The sequence below is a fragment of the Girardinichthys multiradiatus genome, chromosome 17, assembly GCF_021462225.1.
Source record: "Girardinichthys multiradiatus isolate DD_20200921_A chromosome 17, DD_fGirMul_XY1, whole genome shotgun sequence".
Classification (NCBI taxonomy): domain Eukaryota; kingdom Metazoa; phylum Chordata; class Actinopteri; order Cyprinodontiformes; family Goodeidae; genus Girardinichthys; species Girardinichthys multiradiatus.
This window is the reverse complement of record NC_061809.1, coordinates 23,606,103-23,623,155: the sequence shown is the minus strand read 5'-3', so window position 1 is coordinate 23,623,155 and position 17,053 is coordinate 23,606,103. Positions and strand designations below refer to the sequence as shown.

Below are 17,053 nucleotides of genomic sequence, written 5' to 3'. Positions count from 1 at the left end.
ATCAGATACAAGATACTTTAAACTAGCTTCGTCACAATGAATTGTCAATAAAAGAGACATTAATTTAGACCACATTCAGCAGTAAAGAGTTGCTATCGGGCTGACAAAAGTCGTTTTGTTGATAAACCGTGAGCCGCGACGGTGGCTACTCTCTGGACAGAAAGAAGCGGCTAGTTTAGGTATTTTGTTAGACAGCAGTGGTACCATTGCAATAGTTTTATTGGAACATTGTAGCTAACTTTAACACCCGTTTTCATATTCCATAAGTGAGTGGTACTTTGGATGAAGAAGAAATTGATTTAGGGGGTAAGCTAGTGCTACATTAGCATGCTAAAATAACTGTCGCTGGTTGCTTTGGACTTTAGCTTAATTCATTCATTAGCCGAGCTGGCGGACTCTTTCAGCTATACCTAAAGGCCTCTAAAGTTAATTGTTTAGAGTCTTTTTTTGTGTATCGGCTTAAAGAAAAATACGCATGCTACTGGTACTTTGAGGTGTTGGCTATAATGTCATCTGTGCCGAGCTAACATTTTGCTTGCTAATCACCTGAGCTACATTCGCTAGCCCGTCTGCGCTTGCAGTGTTTCCATAGTTTGCGGCAAAATTAGGCAACCGTGTCAGAAAGACTAAACTTCGCAAAGGTTTAAAATGAGAGATCCACCATTAGGCAACGAACGTAGTGTCGACATATTAGTTTGTATGTAGACCTATAGGTGTAGGCTTTGGTAACATTGAGCCAGGGACGTTGCCAGACATAAAGCTATACTTTTTCAAATTAAATAATATCCGATAATGTTAGTTATTTTTGTGTTCATATATTTAATGATCATTTAAATACATTTATTGTAAAATTCAGCATATGATTGGGTTCTGGCGATGCCTGTGCTGTGAGCTAAACCTGTTGCAGTTTGATAAAGCATTTTGTTAGTAAAACTATGAAATACCTTATTATGGAACTATCTTCATTTTATTTTGTGTTGAATTTATAATTACGCCCTTTATCAACGAGCCTGCATATTTTTTTTTCTGTTATGAGTTATAGTTTTTAGATCAAAAAATTGAATCGATCAGTATTAAAATCATTAGGTCTGACTTCAAAGAAAGCTAAAACTTACGCGGGAAATGCCTCACTAGTGCATCTGTAGGTAATGCCACTACACCAGTTTCATTTTGTCTCAATATCTGTCACCTCTATGTTTGTGGCAGCCAGGGAACAAACTGTTGTTATAGTTCAGATAAACTTGTAAGGTGTTTAAAACGCTGCTTCATCTATCCAAGTTTGTCAATAATGTCACTTAACCTTCCCAAAGCTAGCCAGGCTTGACCAGCAGTCATTTTTCTGTGACACCAGGGGGTTCTTTACCATGTGATTTAAAAGAAAATCTTTTCAAGCCAGACAATGCCAATTGTTTTATTTACAAGCTTTCTGGAGCCCCACTGAACCACTGCTAATAATAGGGCTGCTATACTCTCGGTGCACATTGAGGGAAATATATGGTCTGCTTGGAAAGAAGACATTTGTACAAATGGAGATTTTGGGTTGGAAATTGAGTTTGAAACATTCTGGAAAATGTAGGAACATAATAGACTTTTATTGCATTTAGTATGTTCATCTGATTGGTGTTCACCTTGTTGCATTAGGAATAAGTTTTCAGTACGTGAGCAGGTGGCTATTACCTATTACTTAGGCAAGGATTGTTCTCATAGTCTTTTGAAAATAAATGACTCAAGGATTAACTGAAGAATCTCTGTTAAGTGATCATGTTGCTTATGTCCATCAGTTTGCTCTTGGAAAGAAGGTGTGAGGGTCATTAAGCTCTGACGTTTCTGTTGTCTGTGTAATTGAAAGTAAAAAAAAAAAAATGTTTTGGGGGGGACTGATTGGGGTAAAGTTTACTTGGGTATTTTATCTTAGTGCTTATTAATGTTGTTGGTTATTATACCCTTTTCATTGCTCAGAGTTTGCTATAATTAAATCGACAAGACCCCTGTGCGAACAGATCAGGTAGAAGTGTTGCCTTGTTTTGGGCCTGTGCCCAGGGATGAGTTGAAGTGAGGAAACATTTGCCATTGGCTCTTCCCATCGAATGATCTCTAGAGGTGAGAAGCTCCAGTTGGATTGTGCATGTGTAATATGCTAGAATGCCCTCCCTGTGATTTCTGTTTTGCAGAGTTTACCTGTGGGGATTCAGGAATTCACATTAGATGTGATGTGGCTCCATCGTCTTTTGTGATATGTTTTATTCTTGCTTGGTAATGAATTCGTTGGATACCATTGGTAATAAGTGACTGACCTGTGTCTTTGTTTCCGTTATGTTCACATTTCCTCGCTCCTCACTTGCAATATTTCTGTCATGCTTGGTGACTGGTTTAGGGTTAAAAATACCACCTCCACAAGTTCTCCTAACTGGGTTTCAAAATATTTTGCTAAATTTGGGTATGACACAGTCTGTTGCACTGCTTTGTGCTACAAACCTGGTGTCATTTAGGCAAGAGGTTGTTTGGTGTCTGAGTTGCAGACTTTCTGCAAGGAACCCTGTAAACATTTCTGTAAACTGTCATTGTAACAAGGTGATGCAATGAATTAATGCTGATATTTTCATCTAAAGGCAAACAGATGTGTAACGCCTTGCAAAAGTCAGCATAATTGTGAAGTGGGAGGAAAATGATATATGGATTATCAAATTATTTTTTTTTTTTTTACATTTGTATTCAGCCCCCTCAATTCAAATACCCCAAAATAAAACCAAGGTTAGTCAGTTCCTTTCAGAAATCTCATAATTGGTAAATGGTGCCTGTCTGTGAGGAATTGTATCATATAAATACAGCCTCAAAGGTTTGTTTAAGAATGTTAGTGAACAAATGGCATCATCAAGACCAAGGAACACAGGAGGAAGGTGAGGGATAAAGTTATGGAAGAGTTTAAAGCAGACCTGGGTTATAAAACTATATTTAAGCTTTGAACATCTCACAGTGCTGTGTTTAATTCCTTAATCCGAAAATGGAAAAGATTATGGTCCGACTGCAAACTTAGCAAGAGATGTCCAACCGCCCGAACTGATGGGCAAGGAGAGAATCAAAGAAGGGAAGAGGCCTATGAAAAGTCTGGAGGTGCTGCAGAAATCCATGGCTAGGGTAAGATAACCTGAGAGGGAAACTGTGTCATCTGGCACTAATCACACGAAGACAGCCATTGCTGAAAGTAAACCTTGAGACAGGTTAGTGTTGATGGGAATATGGATGGAGCTAATGTATGCAGGGGAAAACTGGCAGAAGACCTGGTAGAGGCTACAGAAGACTTGAGACTTGGGTGGAGGGTAATACTCAAGAGGAAAAACTACTCTAAACCATCCTTTTAGAAATAAATATTTTCCTTTTACTTTACAATTTTGCAATACTTTCTTGTGGATTATCATAATTTACTAAGATATTACACTGAAGTTTGGTTTTAAACTCACAAAGGGTTCAAGGGAGATGAATGCTTTTGCAGGTCATTGTAGGTGGATAGCTCAGAGGATGTAAAAGGTATTCCAATGACAAGTAGATATTATAGATTACTATCCCATCAGCTAAACTGGTCTCAGAGGGTAACATTCCAAGACCCGCTGTCCTACCCTGGGCATTCCTCGCATGACGGTCGCTGGAAACCATAGCAAAGAGAGTGCACAGAAGACATTCCTCAGCTGTCACTTATACCCCTCCCTCCTAGTTGGTCTCTCCGTCCCTCTGGCCTGCCTTCCTCTTTACAATGCAAAATGTTGCTCACTGAGCTCCACCAGCAAAGTGGAAGCAATAAGGGCTTGTTGCTTCACGTTAGGAAAATCTCCACACTGACCTAAAGTTGAACTTCCCTCCACAGTTCTGCACTCTGCTGATCCCAAAGACTAGAGGGACAGGACTCAGCTAAGCTCTACATGTTAGTTGGACATTACAATGCCTCTGTCTGTTTACATTGCACACCCTCATTATGGCGTTAAAGTCTATGGACATTATCTCACACTGTTTCTATGACGACGGTTCGGAAGGTTACCAGTCACTCGTGTTGGTGGATTTGCATGGGCCGAGTGGGAGTTGCATAACAGACTGTACAGCAAGAGCGTTTGGCTAAATGCAGCAGTTTGAAATCAGCCTCTCGAGTCAGTAATGGAACTGTTTTAGGGCATGCGGTGAACGATGATAAGATGGCTGCATTTCTTTTTGTCCAGATGAGCATCAGTTATATTAACACATTACATATTTGTAAGCGTTACTGCAGGCCTGGCCCCGGTATTCTTGGCTGTGCCTGAGGCTTGCAGTTTGCCACTGAGAGTAGTAAAATAGAACGTGTTTGACATGTCACTGTCCTCTTTCAAAGTAGTAGTGTGACATCCTTTCATGAGCCTCCAAGTGTCCTTTGTTACTGCCTGAGGGGGAAAATCTCCTTTTCTCAAATGTACAGGAGCTATAGGTGAGACCAAAGTGCAGGTTAGTGACTGAGAAAGAGAAATCCTCTGTAATTTGTTAGGGATTCAGCTCTATAATCTGCATGAATAAGAACTCCTAAATCTGGATAAAGGCTCCACAGCATTGCACATGTTCAGGATGAGGATGAGATATGCTTTGTGCTTTGAATATTTTTAGCAGCTGTTGGCGATTGTTCAAAAGGCGAACAGTAAACCTTATAAAAATGGGTCCATATGAGAACTTAATCTGCTTGAGATCTGAAAAGGCCGATTTTCTCTTGCTCGTCTCTGATTAGTGATCAGCAGGTCAGATACTGAGAGGTTATTTTAATTTTCTATTCATTGAATGCCTCAAAAATAAGAACTTACCATTTGTGGTCTATAGATTTATCAACTGACACCATGCAGTTTGATCCATTTTTTTGTTGGTTTATTTAAAACCAGATGTTCTGTGGCATCAACAGGAATTATCTTATTTCTTTTTTCTGTTTGATTCAAAACTACACCTTCTGTTAAAGGACATATTCCCTTTTTATAGGTGCCACAGTCCTTCCTTAGGTAAATATGGAATCTGCAGATTAGACCTCAAATAAAATAAAAATAAAAATCAGGAAGTAACAGGGAAAGCATGATAAGAGCATCTCCAATGGGAACACAATATGAAACGTATTTAAGTTTAAATCTACAAACTGGTAAAATATGATAATGGGAAAATGTATTTAATTCTAAATGATTGTTTTTTATTGCTAGGAAGGAGAAGAGTGCTTAATATAACGTTTATATTATTGGTTGTTTGAGTCATTGAAGTTGATTTATTTATTTATTTTTTCCTGGAGATTCATCGATCATCGATCGAACAATTTCTGCTCTTTTCCCCCTTTGACGACTGTCACACATAAAAGCGCAAAACAGGTTGCAGGTTTTTTGACAGATGCAAAAGATTGGAATCAAACAGAAAATAAAGGAATAAAAATAATTAAATTTTCACTATCATTTTTACTCCAAATTAAATCTTTATTATCCCAAAGTCGTGTTACAGTGTTGAGCCTCCCAACAGTCTTTAGCTGATTTCGTTTTACCATGAAAGTCAGTGTGTTAAAGGTCACTGATTTTTGAAATGTTGCCTTATTATAATCTTGTTATTTTGCCATGCAAGACATTTGCCAATTTTAGAGATCTGCTTTGAGATGACTTTCCTTGCAGCAAGGTTACACAAAGCTCTCCTTTCTTATTGGTTGATTATTTGCCATAAGAGCTGCCAGTTCATCTCATAAATATCTGACAAATTGCTGAATAAATTAAGATGCAGTTTAATAATTCATGGTCTTGAATCTAGACAGTCTAGATTTTATTCTTTGTGTAGCTGGTGGTTGGACAAAGAACATTTGAGAGTCGTTTGCTTTTAATGTATTTTTGTTCTGTTAGTATTTGGTCATATTTGCCACTGAAGTGGAGTTTGCTTTGACTGTCCATACTTTCTTGACCTATTTGATATTTTTGGGTTTTGTTTTGCAGTCAGCTACCATTGCAAAGCTACAACAGCATTACCAGGTTAAAGTACAATAAAAGTAATATTAATACTCTATATTACAAGTATATGAAGGAAAGTTGAAGTAACTATTACCTACATGTAGAAATATCATTTGGAGTAATGTTATTTTTATATTTTGGTGTAGCATGACCTTATTGTAATGGGAATTAAGGCTTTGGTTTGGACAAAGATAACGCCCTTATTACATTTTCTAACCTTTAAATACAAGGCAGATGCAACATTAGATTCCAGTCTGAAAGAATCACTACTGCTCCATTGTAACTTCTACTGGCTCCATGACTGGGAATGTTATTTTTAGAAACCAAGCCCAACAGCATGTCTATTTCACCTCTGTGTAATTGGCAGGTGTCTCCTTGTCAAGCTGGCCTAACACACAGTTTCATACCATTTCTTGTTCAACCCCATAATCAGCATCAGGAAGTCTTTTGGGCATTTACACACCAACACATTGCAACATGTCAGGTCATCTGCTGGTTGTGACACATCATTGTTTCCTCGTGGACTGTCTTAAGATTGTGTCTAACTTCAAATTTAACGTCTAATGCATTTGTAAGATTTGTTGGATAAGTGACTGTTTGCTACAAAAAAAAAATCGGTTACATTTCATGCTCTTTTGGGAAATGTTTTAAAGTGGATAATTGCATTTTTTAAAGGTAATAGACGGATGTAGTTCTAGAAAAGACTAATTTTCTTGTAATATTAATTGAAATCCTCTCTGTTTCCTAAGTTGCTCTTTGAAGGCATCAGAGGTTTGTTAGAGAACATTAGTGAACAATCGGCATCATGAAGGCCCAGACCACACCACTGGGAAAGTTGTAGAAATGTTTAAGGCACTGTTAGCTCTGTTTGCAGTTTGCAGCAAATATACAAAAGAAGGTGCTCTGGTCACACCCTCCCTACAGCGAAACATGGTGGTGGCTGCATGATGCAGAGGGGATGCTTTTCTTTATGGAACTAAATAGAGTGGAAAACTGAAGAAAACCTGTTTTAAGACTGCAAAACACTTGATCGTGGCGCAAAGGGTCCATTTCCAGCAGAGCAACGATCCTAAACATGCCGCCAGAACTACAGTGGAACAGTTCAGTTTAAATGATGTTCCTGGTACAATGTCAAAACGTCCAGATCTGTGATGACTGGGAATCTAATGCAGAACTTTAGAATGCATGAAAACAGATATTCTTCATTGAAAAATGTAGAAAATGTGTTTGGATGTAAAAAGCTGATGGAGACATACCTCAAATGATGTATAGCATTAATGGCAGCTACATGTGATTGTCTGTGTGGGTATACTTTTACAAAACACTGATTTTTGATATTGAAGATGGTAGTAGAGGAAGCTGCAGAAACATGCTGCAGTGGTGTAATCTTATATGTTCTTTGAACTCTCTCTCCTTCACTTATTTCTTGAGTCAGCAGTCATGCTATTCATGCAAAATACGTTTTCTGTGTTTATACTGCCAGAATTGGAAAAACTATCTAGCTGTAGTGGCTTAGAAATGAACTTGGTAATGTAGACATGCAGGGGTTGGACAATGAAACTGAAACACCTGTCATTTTATTGTGGGAGGTTTCATGGCTAAATTGGACCAGCCTGGTAGCCAGTCTTCATTGATTGCACATTGCACCAGTAAGAGCAGAGTGTGAAGGTTCAATTAGCAGGGTAAGAGCACAGTTATGCTCAAAATATTGAAATGCACACAACATTATGGGTGACATACCAGAGTTCAAAGGAGGACAAATTGTTGGTGCACGTCTTGCTGGCGCATCTGTGACCAAGACAGCAAGTCTTTGTGATGTTTCAAGAGCCACGGTATCCAGGGTAATGTCAGCATACCACCAAGAAGGACAAACCACATCCAACAGGATTAACTGTGGACGCAAGAGGAAGCTGTCTGAAAGAGATGTTCGGGTGCTAACCTGGATTGTATCCAAAAAACATAAAACCACGGCTGCCCAAATCATGGCAGAATTAAACGTGCACCTCAACTCTCCTGTTTCCACCAGAACTGTCCGTCAGGAGCTCCACAGGGTCAATATACACGGCCGGGCTGCTATAGCCAAACCTTTGGTCACTCATGCCAATGCCAAACGTCGGTTTCAATGGTGCAAGGAGCACAAATCTTGGGCTGTGGACAATGTGAAACATGTATTGTTCTCTGATGAGTCCACCTTTACTGTTTTCCCCACATCCGGGAGAGTTACGGTGTGTAGAAGCCCCAAAGAAGCGTACCACCCAGACTGTTGCATGCCCAGAGTGAAGCATGGGGATGGATCAGTGATGGTTTGGGCTGCCATATCATGGCATTCCCTTGGCCCAATACTTGTGCTAGATGGGCGCGTCACTGCCAAGGACTACCGAACCATTCTTGAGGACCATGTGCATCCAATGGTTCAAACATTGTATCCTGAAGGCGGTGCCGTGTATCAGGATGACAATGCACCAATACACACAGCAAGACTGGTGAAAGATTGGTTTGATGAACATGAAAGTGAAGTTGAACATCTCCCATGGCCTGCACAGTCACCAGATCTAAATATTATGGAGCCACTTTGGGGTGTTTTGGAGGAGCGAGTCAGGAAACGTTTTCCTCCACCAGTATCACGTAGTGACCAGGCCACTATCCTGCAAGAAGAATGGCTTAAAATCCCTCTGACCACTGTGCAGGACTTGTATATGTCATTCCCAAGATGAACTGACGCTGTATTGTCCACAAAAGGAGGCCCTACACCATACTAATAAATTATTGTGGTCTAAAACCAGGTGTTTCAGTTTCATTGTCCAACCCCTGTAGATTGTTATTGTAATTAGCCATGTGCTACACTGTTTAACACACCAAGGTGGAAAATGAACAAAATGAACATTCCTTTTATCGCAGACTTCTTTTTATGTTGGATCTGGAAACGTATTACAATAAATAAATATAAATTCTAGTACATTTATGGACACACCACTTAGAATATGCAGATCTTATTCTGTGGTGATTACATGACGTTCAGCTTGTAAATAGGTCAAAACCCTTTGTTTTTTGCTCTAAAGGTTTATACCACAGGTGAAAAATACAGTGTTGGGTTGGTGTTCTGGAACTTTTTGATCTCTCTGCATCAACATTTAATTGAATATCTTGATCATTAGCTGGATTCTGAATTGCGACTAAAGTCCTTTAATTCAGATGTGTTGGACTTGGGGCACAACCAAAAGAAGCAGGACACTGGCTTTTGAGGACTGCAGTTTGATACCCCTGGTTTATACTATGGAGCTCCTTCTGAAAATACAAATATTCTCACTCATGCCTAAAGCCTAAATATTGCCTTGCTTAAACCTAGATTAGATTAGAAAAAGGAAGTTGTTTTCAAATCAAATACCATTATTAGCTGTATGTTGAATGTTATTTTACCCGATGTAAACTTCCTTGATCTTAATTAGCCACTCAGATCATTCCACAGCCACATTCTTTAATTTACTGTGGAGTTTGGGAGGCTGCTGCTGAATATGCAACCTCAATTCCTTGTGCCTATGTTTGTAAGATGGATTAGTAAATGATCTTAGGTTTTTTTTATTTTCTTTAGATTAATTACTAGCACTTGTTTTTCATCCCGCCTCTTTGTTTCCAAACTCAGCATGAAATTGACCTGCTGTGAAATGTTTGGAGGATGACTTCAGCTTGTTTTTTTTCCTACCCTGTGGCACTATGTGCCCGTCTTCTGCTCAAGCCAGGTCTTCTTGAAGCCATCCTGCTGGTGCTTGCTTGGCGGCAGCCGCATGTCTCATGCTGAGTATGTTTTTATGAGCTAGTTTTTGAAGTAAAAACACCTGGACCTAGAGCTCATGAGTTGCTCATTGTCTTATAGAGCTGCCATCACAATTAAGGGAAAATGCACATGTCATCTTGATATAAGTGGAAGTGTGGGCCTTTTTTTTTTTTTTTTTTTTCTCAAGACAGCTGCATCTTCTGCAAGGAAAAAGAGACGAACAGGAAAAATGGTGATGGATCAATAACTCAGAACCATTGTTCATCTCTTTTGGGTGAACTGTTGGTTGGATCTTCATCGCTGTTTGAAAGTTAGCATGTGCAGAATCAGGCATAGACAAATTTCTTGGCGTTCCTGGTAAAGACGTGTAGATACTTTGAAAATAGCATGTTGTAATAGCATAATTTCAAACTGCAGGCCTGATAGAAGCCCAGCTTTCAATTTTAGTCTAAAGCCACTGCCCTGTGTGGTCTTTGAGATTGAGCTTTTCTACTTGCACTCCAGGTGGATAAATCAATGAATATGTAGAAAACCAACTGATGTTCACTGATGAGTGAGGTGGAGGATTTGTGAGGCTGTGGGCCTGGACTTGGAATCTTGTTAAATTGTCTTGTGTCATGAACTCTTTTTGTCGAACAGAAAGAAAACTGACATTGGATCAACACTTGGTCTTTCAACAAGCAATAATCCAAAACATAAACTGGTTCATTAGACACAAACTCAGCCTATTAGATTTAGGTATGATTGTAGTTTCCTCAAACAAAGGCCTGTTTCCATGGTTTTGTGAGCATACATGTGAGTTCACTGAGGTCAATCATGCTGTGAAGTTGGCAGACTATAAAATGAAAAATTAATGCCCCAAAGCACTTAGACTGCTGTACAACACACTAAAAATTCAACAGCAATCTGTATTAATTATGATCTCTATATAGGCCAGAGGTGTTTTATAGATGATGTTGGGTATGTTCCTTTTTATTTAGATGTTTTGAACTGGTGTTGAGTTGTTCATAGTTTTGTAAATCGGGCTTTCAAATGTCATTCAACACTGTGAAACTTATTTTCTCTGAATGCTTAGCAATATTTAAAATGCATCTCGCTAGAAGGATGGCAAAATTAGATGCTTTTGTTTCTAGTGTGCTAGACTTGTTTAGATTTATTACATGGTGCTCATCTGCCTCATGAAGGTGGTCATTATAGGAGAGGATCTGTGCTGGAGATTTCAGGCCAGAGAGGAACAGGAAGTCGCTGTTTATTTTTCTCATTTCCTCTTTGAGGCTCCACTAGTGAGCCTGCTTCTCCATTCCCTCTACTTTTATCACTGACAACAGCATAACATAGACACATGTACACACATGAATTTGTTCACACATGTGTGTGCGCTCTCCCTTGCTCCATGCTTTCACAAAACCCAGTCAAACAATACTGCAGTTTCATCTATTGTTTTGTTTAAGAGTAAAAATACCAGGGTATCATAGTTTTTACACAAAGGAAGAAGATTGATCAAATTGTTTATTTAACAGAGGAATGTTTTTTCTTCTGCTTCTAAAATAATGACACATTTATTATTACAAATATAATAATAATAGTAACATTTATTGTTGTTTTGATTTTTAACTAAGGAAAAATATGGGGGAACAAAAAGTTTAGTATTTTCAATAGCATAAAACAGCTTCATGTTCTTCCACAAATGTTTTCAAACAGCCAAACTAAATGTTGTAGCTTTTCCTCATCCAGCTGGCATTGTGCAGCAACATGTAGGGAAAAGGCAACACCGCTTTCTCCACAGATTTTCTCTGGCATTTCATCCCTTTTTAACTCAAGGAACGTTACAACCTAAGGTTTTTGTGTTTTTGAAACCGCAGCATATGAAAACCTTGCTATACCTTTTTTTTTTTAAACAAACATTTAACCTTGCCTAATAGAAACTAATCATGCTTGTTTACATTTTCTTTTTCAACCCACGCTTCATTTCTTCAACATTGTAAAGATCCATACTAATTCCTGCTGAGTTTTATGTTCGCCCAAAGCCCTGCAAGGCAAGCACAGGCATCCACTCCATCTATTTAAACTCTTGGGTTTGGAGCTTGTTGTCATGAAGAGTGACATCATGCCAGAGAAGACTGTTGTGGTCTGGATCATGTTCATTGCCTCTTTAGTCAACTGATTGTCAGTGAGCTATCCCTCGTTTGCTCTTTTAAAAGCTGCTGCATAAGGGCTGTATTATGTGACTATTTCAACAGAGGTCATGTCTCTGTGTGGCTATCTGACCTCTCGGCCTGTCCATGCTAGTGTCCTCTCTCACCTTTAGACCCCTTACATGGAAACCAGAAAGTCGGCTCTCAAGTGGGTGGGGGGATTGTTTTAGATGCTAAGTGAAAGCCTGGGTGAAATGTAGAGTTAAAATCTTGCTGGCATTTTCCCCCTCTTCCAAAATTCTGGTCTTCTTTTTCCATGGGAATCCCAGGGCCATATATGGTCGTCCTCTGTAGCAGCAGCAGTTGGAGTGCTGAAGGCGAAGTGTGTGTGTGTATGTGTGTGAGAGAGAGAGAGTGTGTTTGTAGTTTGGTTACATCTCCAAACAGAGCTCATCTAGTTAAGGGACCCAGCTGGTCGCCTTGCAGCGTTTCAACCCTCCCCCTTGTACCCTCTGGCCTCTCTAATCCTGCCAATTGCACAGGAGCTGCGAGTTCTTTGTCTCAGGAATAAAAGCACTCATACTTACAGATGGAGGGTACACCACATCACCTATAAAACCATCATGCTCTGATCATATAGGATTTTTCCAGTAATTATACTGACCTGACGGGTTGTGTTTCAACTTAAAAAGTGTTCTGTTCACCTTTCTAACGCACAGAAAAATGCAAATGTAGGGGCATAATGCACTCATACTTACATGCAGGCTGTAAGAAGGAATTCCTTATGTGGAAGTGACTGTGAGCCTCTTAGCCACTGACGTAGCCTGAGAGGAGTGGCCAGAGCGCTGAGGCCTGAAGCCTCAAGGCTACGAGTATTATCTGGGAATTTCTTCACTGGTATGCTAGCCCAGCTCCTTGCTTCTGACTGACTAAGTAGCTTTGGGGAACAGTAGTACTACTGGAGGGAGAAAGCTTCTGAGTTTTTGTTGTCCATTTTGTTGCTTTATAAAAGAGAAAGGTCCTTATGGGGCACCAAATGAAAATGAGAATGTTTTAGTCATTGAATAGGGACGAAGGGAGAATCACATTAAGTTGATATTTTCTCTTCCATATTTCTAACATCTTATATTCATACAAAACTCATAGATTACTTTTTTGATAATTATTTCCTCTTATTTTTCCCATTGTCACGACAGTTATGGTTGATGCTGAATTTTACAAGAAAACATAAATAATGTTGTGGTTAGGCATAAGCTGGAATGAAATTCTCACAGTATTATAACCCTAAAGTAAAAATACCATGTTTACACAGTCCCATTTTGTATATGCACAAATTTAGGGCAGAAATGTTTAACACGATGTAATAGGTTTTAAAACAGAAAGGCAAGAATTGTTCATCGAATCAGAAAACATTCATGGTGAGCATTTTCACTGGGAGTAAACACCATTAAAACACCAGTCTCATCATGTATACTTAGCAGATTGTAGATCCTTATCTTACTGAGATTTACTGCCAACATTTCTAAATCCTGCAAGTCTATGATATAGAATTTGTTGGCGGTCACTGATACTGGAAACTGTAAGTTTGAATTTGCTTCACTCGGTAAGCAGTTCCTGGCGGCACTTGCTAGAAGGTACTGCTTACTAGGTGCTTTCAGTGATCAGAAGGTTCCTGACTGCCCAGTCTGTTATTAGGGCTGATCCAGTTACTAACCTGTTTCTAATTGAACAACTAATAATAAATACCTTTAATAATTTCCTTTATTGTCTATATACAAGGTGGTATTGGTGTTGTATAGTGCCAATAACGCATATGCTGTAAATCGTATCTTGGGTGTGAAATGCTTATTTCACAGCAGCTCGTATTTAACTTTCCATCACAATAATTAATGTGTTCTCTATAGTAGCGGCAGCCGTTCATTTAAATATGTTGTTTCCACAGCAGCCGCTTCTTCCTACTGCAAGGTAAATTGTGAAATGGCCGTCTCCGTATGCTTTGAGTAAAACATCTGAGGATGCAACTAAAGGAAGTAAAGGATGGGAGGGGTCTTCAAGTGTCTAATAGATGTTAAATTTGGACTTCTTTTCACAATGTCCTCCTAGATAATAAGCCAAAAATAGCTATGCCTCTCCTCCTTTTGAAGGGATTTTTCATTTTTGCTTTGTGGTGTGATTTTAATTTTTTCTTGTAAAGTTTGACCTCTTTATTTCCACCAGAAAAAGCACATTTCTAAACTATTTAGAGATCCTTGGTGCCTACATCCTCCCAGGTATAATGGAAGTGAATATACTTGTTTTTAGTTTGTGAAAAGAGTTCTATTTTAAAAAATGTGACAATGAGCTTCCCTGCTGTGCTCTAAAATTAGGTTTTCGCTATTTATGTTTATGTAGTCAAACAAGACCTGAACCCATGCTTTTTTTTTTTTTTCTTTTCTCCCCCCATTTCCCCTTTGGCTCTGTGTAGCAGCAAAAGACTGCCCTATGATGGGTGCACATATTTGGGGCCCAACCATAGAATGACACTGTCTATTTTATGTAATGGCTCTGGTGGAGAACAGCATTTAAATTCCATCTCAGTATTTCAGGATTACACAACAGCTTATGTACCTTCTGCATTGTTCACCTGGCTCCGATCTCTGCGGCAAGATGGTTCAAGATAATCCCACGCCTTTGCCTTGCATCAGTCAGATGGGGGTGCTTTAACTGATTGAGTATTAAATAATATGTGCATTTCATTGTGTAGCTTAACCTTTGGTCAGGGCATTCCTAAGCTCCTTAAACCATGCCTCAATAGTTTAAAGAAAGCACGGTTGTAGCAAACCTGCACTGTAAAAATAAAATGTTAGATCTTCACAGCATAATATAAATAATATGCATTTAAAAACACTGTCTATATGTATTGCAGGGCATTACATTTTTACCTTGCTAATACAAAAATGTGTTGGGGCCATATGCATGTCTGTTTGCAATAACAGTGTACGTAATATTCATATTAGAAAGTACTGCTGGAACTGCAGTGCATGTTGGCTAACTATTGAAATGCCATGCATTCAGGGTCTCTGCTAGGCTGGACCAAAACAGCAAGCATGAGTTAGAAGCAATTATTTCAGTAAAACCTTGTTGTGATGGAAATAATTCATTGTATGGATTTTGTTTCCAGTAGCTGGATAGACTCATTATCAGGTGTTTATGTTTGCTATGAACCCAAAGCAGAAAGACGGTAAATCTTAAATTTTATTTAGGTTTATTGCAGCTCGTATAGTTACTAATGTTATTGTATATTGGAAGGTTTCTGTGCATTGTTCAGTTTAAATTGAATAAAAATGGAATGTAAATTTGAAGTTTGGATTTATCTTCACCAGAAGATGCTGTTGGGATGACAACCTCCCAAATGTTTTATATAAAATAAATGTTTTATTAGAGTATTGACTTTATTTTGCTGCTGCATTGATAGCCACCCCTCATGCAGCCTGATGATTAATAACCAGGCTGTTTTCAGAGGTTAGCCACACAGCCCACATTAAACTATATCGACCAATTAAATGGAGCTTCCTGTATCCATTGATTAATGTTTGTTTTTATTTTTGCTGTTGCATCCACTTCCCAGAAGTGCCAGTTTCCATTATGCAGGACCTTTTGTATCAGATCCAGCAGCAAGAACATAGCCTGTTTGTTAGTCTCACTAGGTGATGACATCAATTACGTTGTATTTAATGCTCTGCAGATGCTTGGGTTCTTCAGTAAATGTTTCCTTTCATAGGCTTTTTGTGTTTGTGATTTTCATACAAATAAATAGACAATCCTATATAAATGGTATGTTCATAAGCTTGTTGTTTAAAAGAATATTCCTGCTTTGTTCTAAGTGCTCTGGCATCATGTTTAAAGTTACCATTCCTTCTTGTTTCCTCCTTGGTGAGGTATCTCCCTCTCTGAATAAACCACCCAGACAGGTTTAACAGTTACGTATGTTGGAAGTGTACTTGCGTCATGTGTGATGACTGTGCTTAGCACAGGTCTCCTGTATGATATGGATTTATTGGGAAATGGGACTGTTTCCTAAGATGAATTTAGTCAATTGTTTGGATAGCCTTTAAGTGTTTCCTGTCTCTGTCTGCTGCCAGTTATAGAATATTTCATATGGTCTATTCAACATGCACAAACGTATGCTGCCTCCATGCATTGGTGCATTCTCTTTTACATTCCTATATGTTGGAGCATTTCAAAATAATTAGGATGCCTCCCTCAGGCTACGACACCAAACATAGTGTTGATACAGGTTGTCACTTTGACACATTCGTCATTGAGGAATTGTTTTGGTTGCTGCCTGGAGCAGTCGTCGGAGGGAGCCCCATGACGTACTTACAGGAGGTTCACCAGCATCACAGCGTTTACCTTAACAGGCATGTTTCCGTTTTAAGACGAGGAAGAGTCTTTGTGGAAATGATGTGGGCCTGATGTTTACGGGTGAGAATTTGCTGGTTTTCAACTTGTAGTTTTATAAAAACAACCGCCCGCCAATATATACATGCTCTCAGCAACTGTGAGCGAGTGGAGTGAGAGCTTGTTGAAAGGCAAACGTACAATATCACCACCATCATTGTCTGCGTAGATGATTCCCTTAAACGGGAACGGGATATGAGCTGAGACTTTAATGGTTTTCTCTGCTTTGGGTAATTGTTTATGGAAAAGTAAAAGTGAAAACTCAGACAGTATTAATGAATGACATAACAGATTCACTATGCAGAGAACCATTGTGTGTGTGTGTGTGTTATTTTCTTGGCTGCTGGTTGAACACACTCGTTTATGTTTCAGTACGGGCTACTTTTCTTTGTTCCAAATCACACAAGGAGGACAGTATAATTATTCTTTGGAGAACATGCACATAAACATGGCACAGGAATAATGATAGTTACTGATTCCAGATGATCAAACAAAATATCAGGCAGTGATGGCCTGTGTAACTACTACTTAAGCTAAACAAACCAACTTGTGGAAAACGTAATCACTTGCCCTTTGTTAAATCTTAATTTAACAGTAATTAACAAGATTTTTTTGATTTAGTTTCACCAAACATCTGGGAAGCTTCATTGACCTATCTGTCTGGAAAGTGTTGCAAAACTTTGGATCTCCACAAAAGGAGAAAACATGACACAGTGGTGAATCTTTCCAGGAGT

General features: G+C 38.9%; 1 protein-coding gene across 2 annotated transcripts in view; it reads left to right on the top strand.

Annotated features, from left to right (window-relative positions):
* ppp1r12a (protein phosphatase 1, regulatory subunit 12A) overlaps positions 1–17,053 on the top strand; it is a 52,885-nt gene that overhangs the window by 779 nt on the left and 35,053 nt on the right. The gene's annotated exons all lie outside the window — the stretch shown is intronic.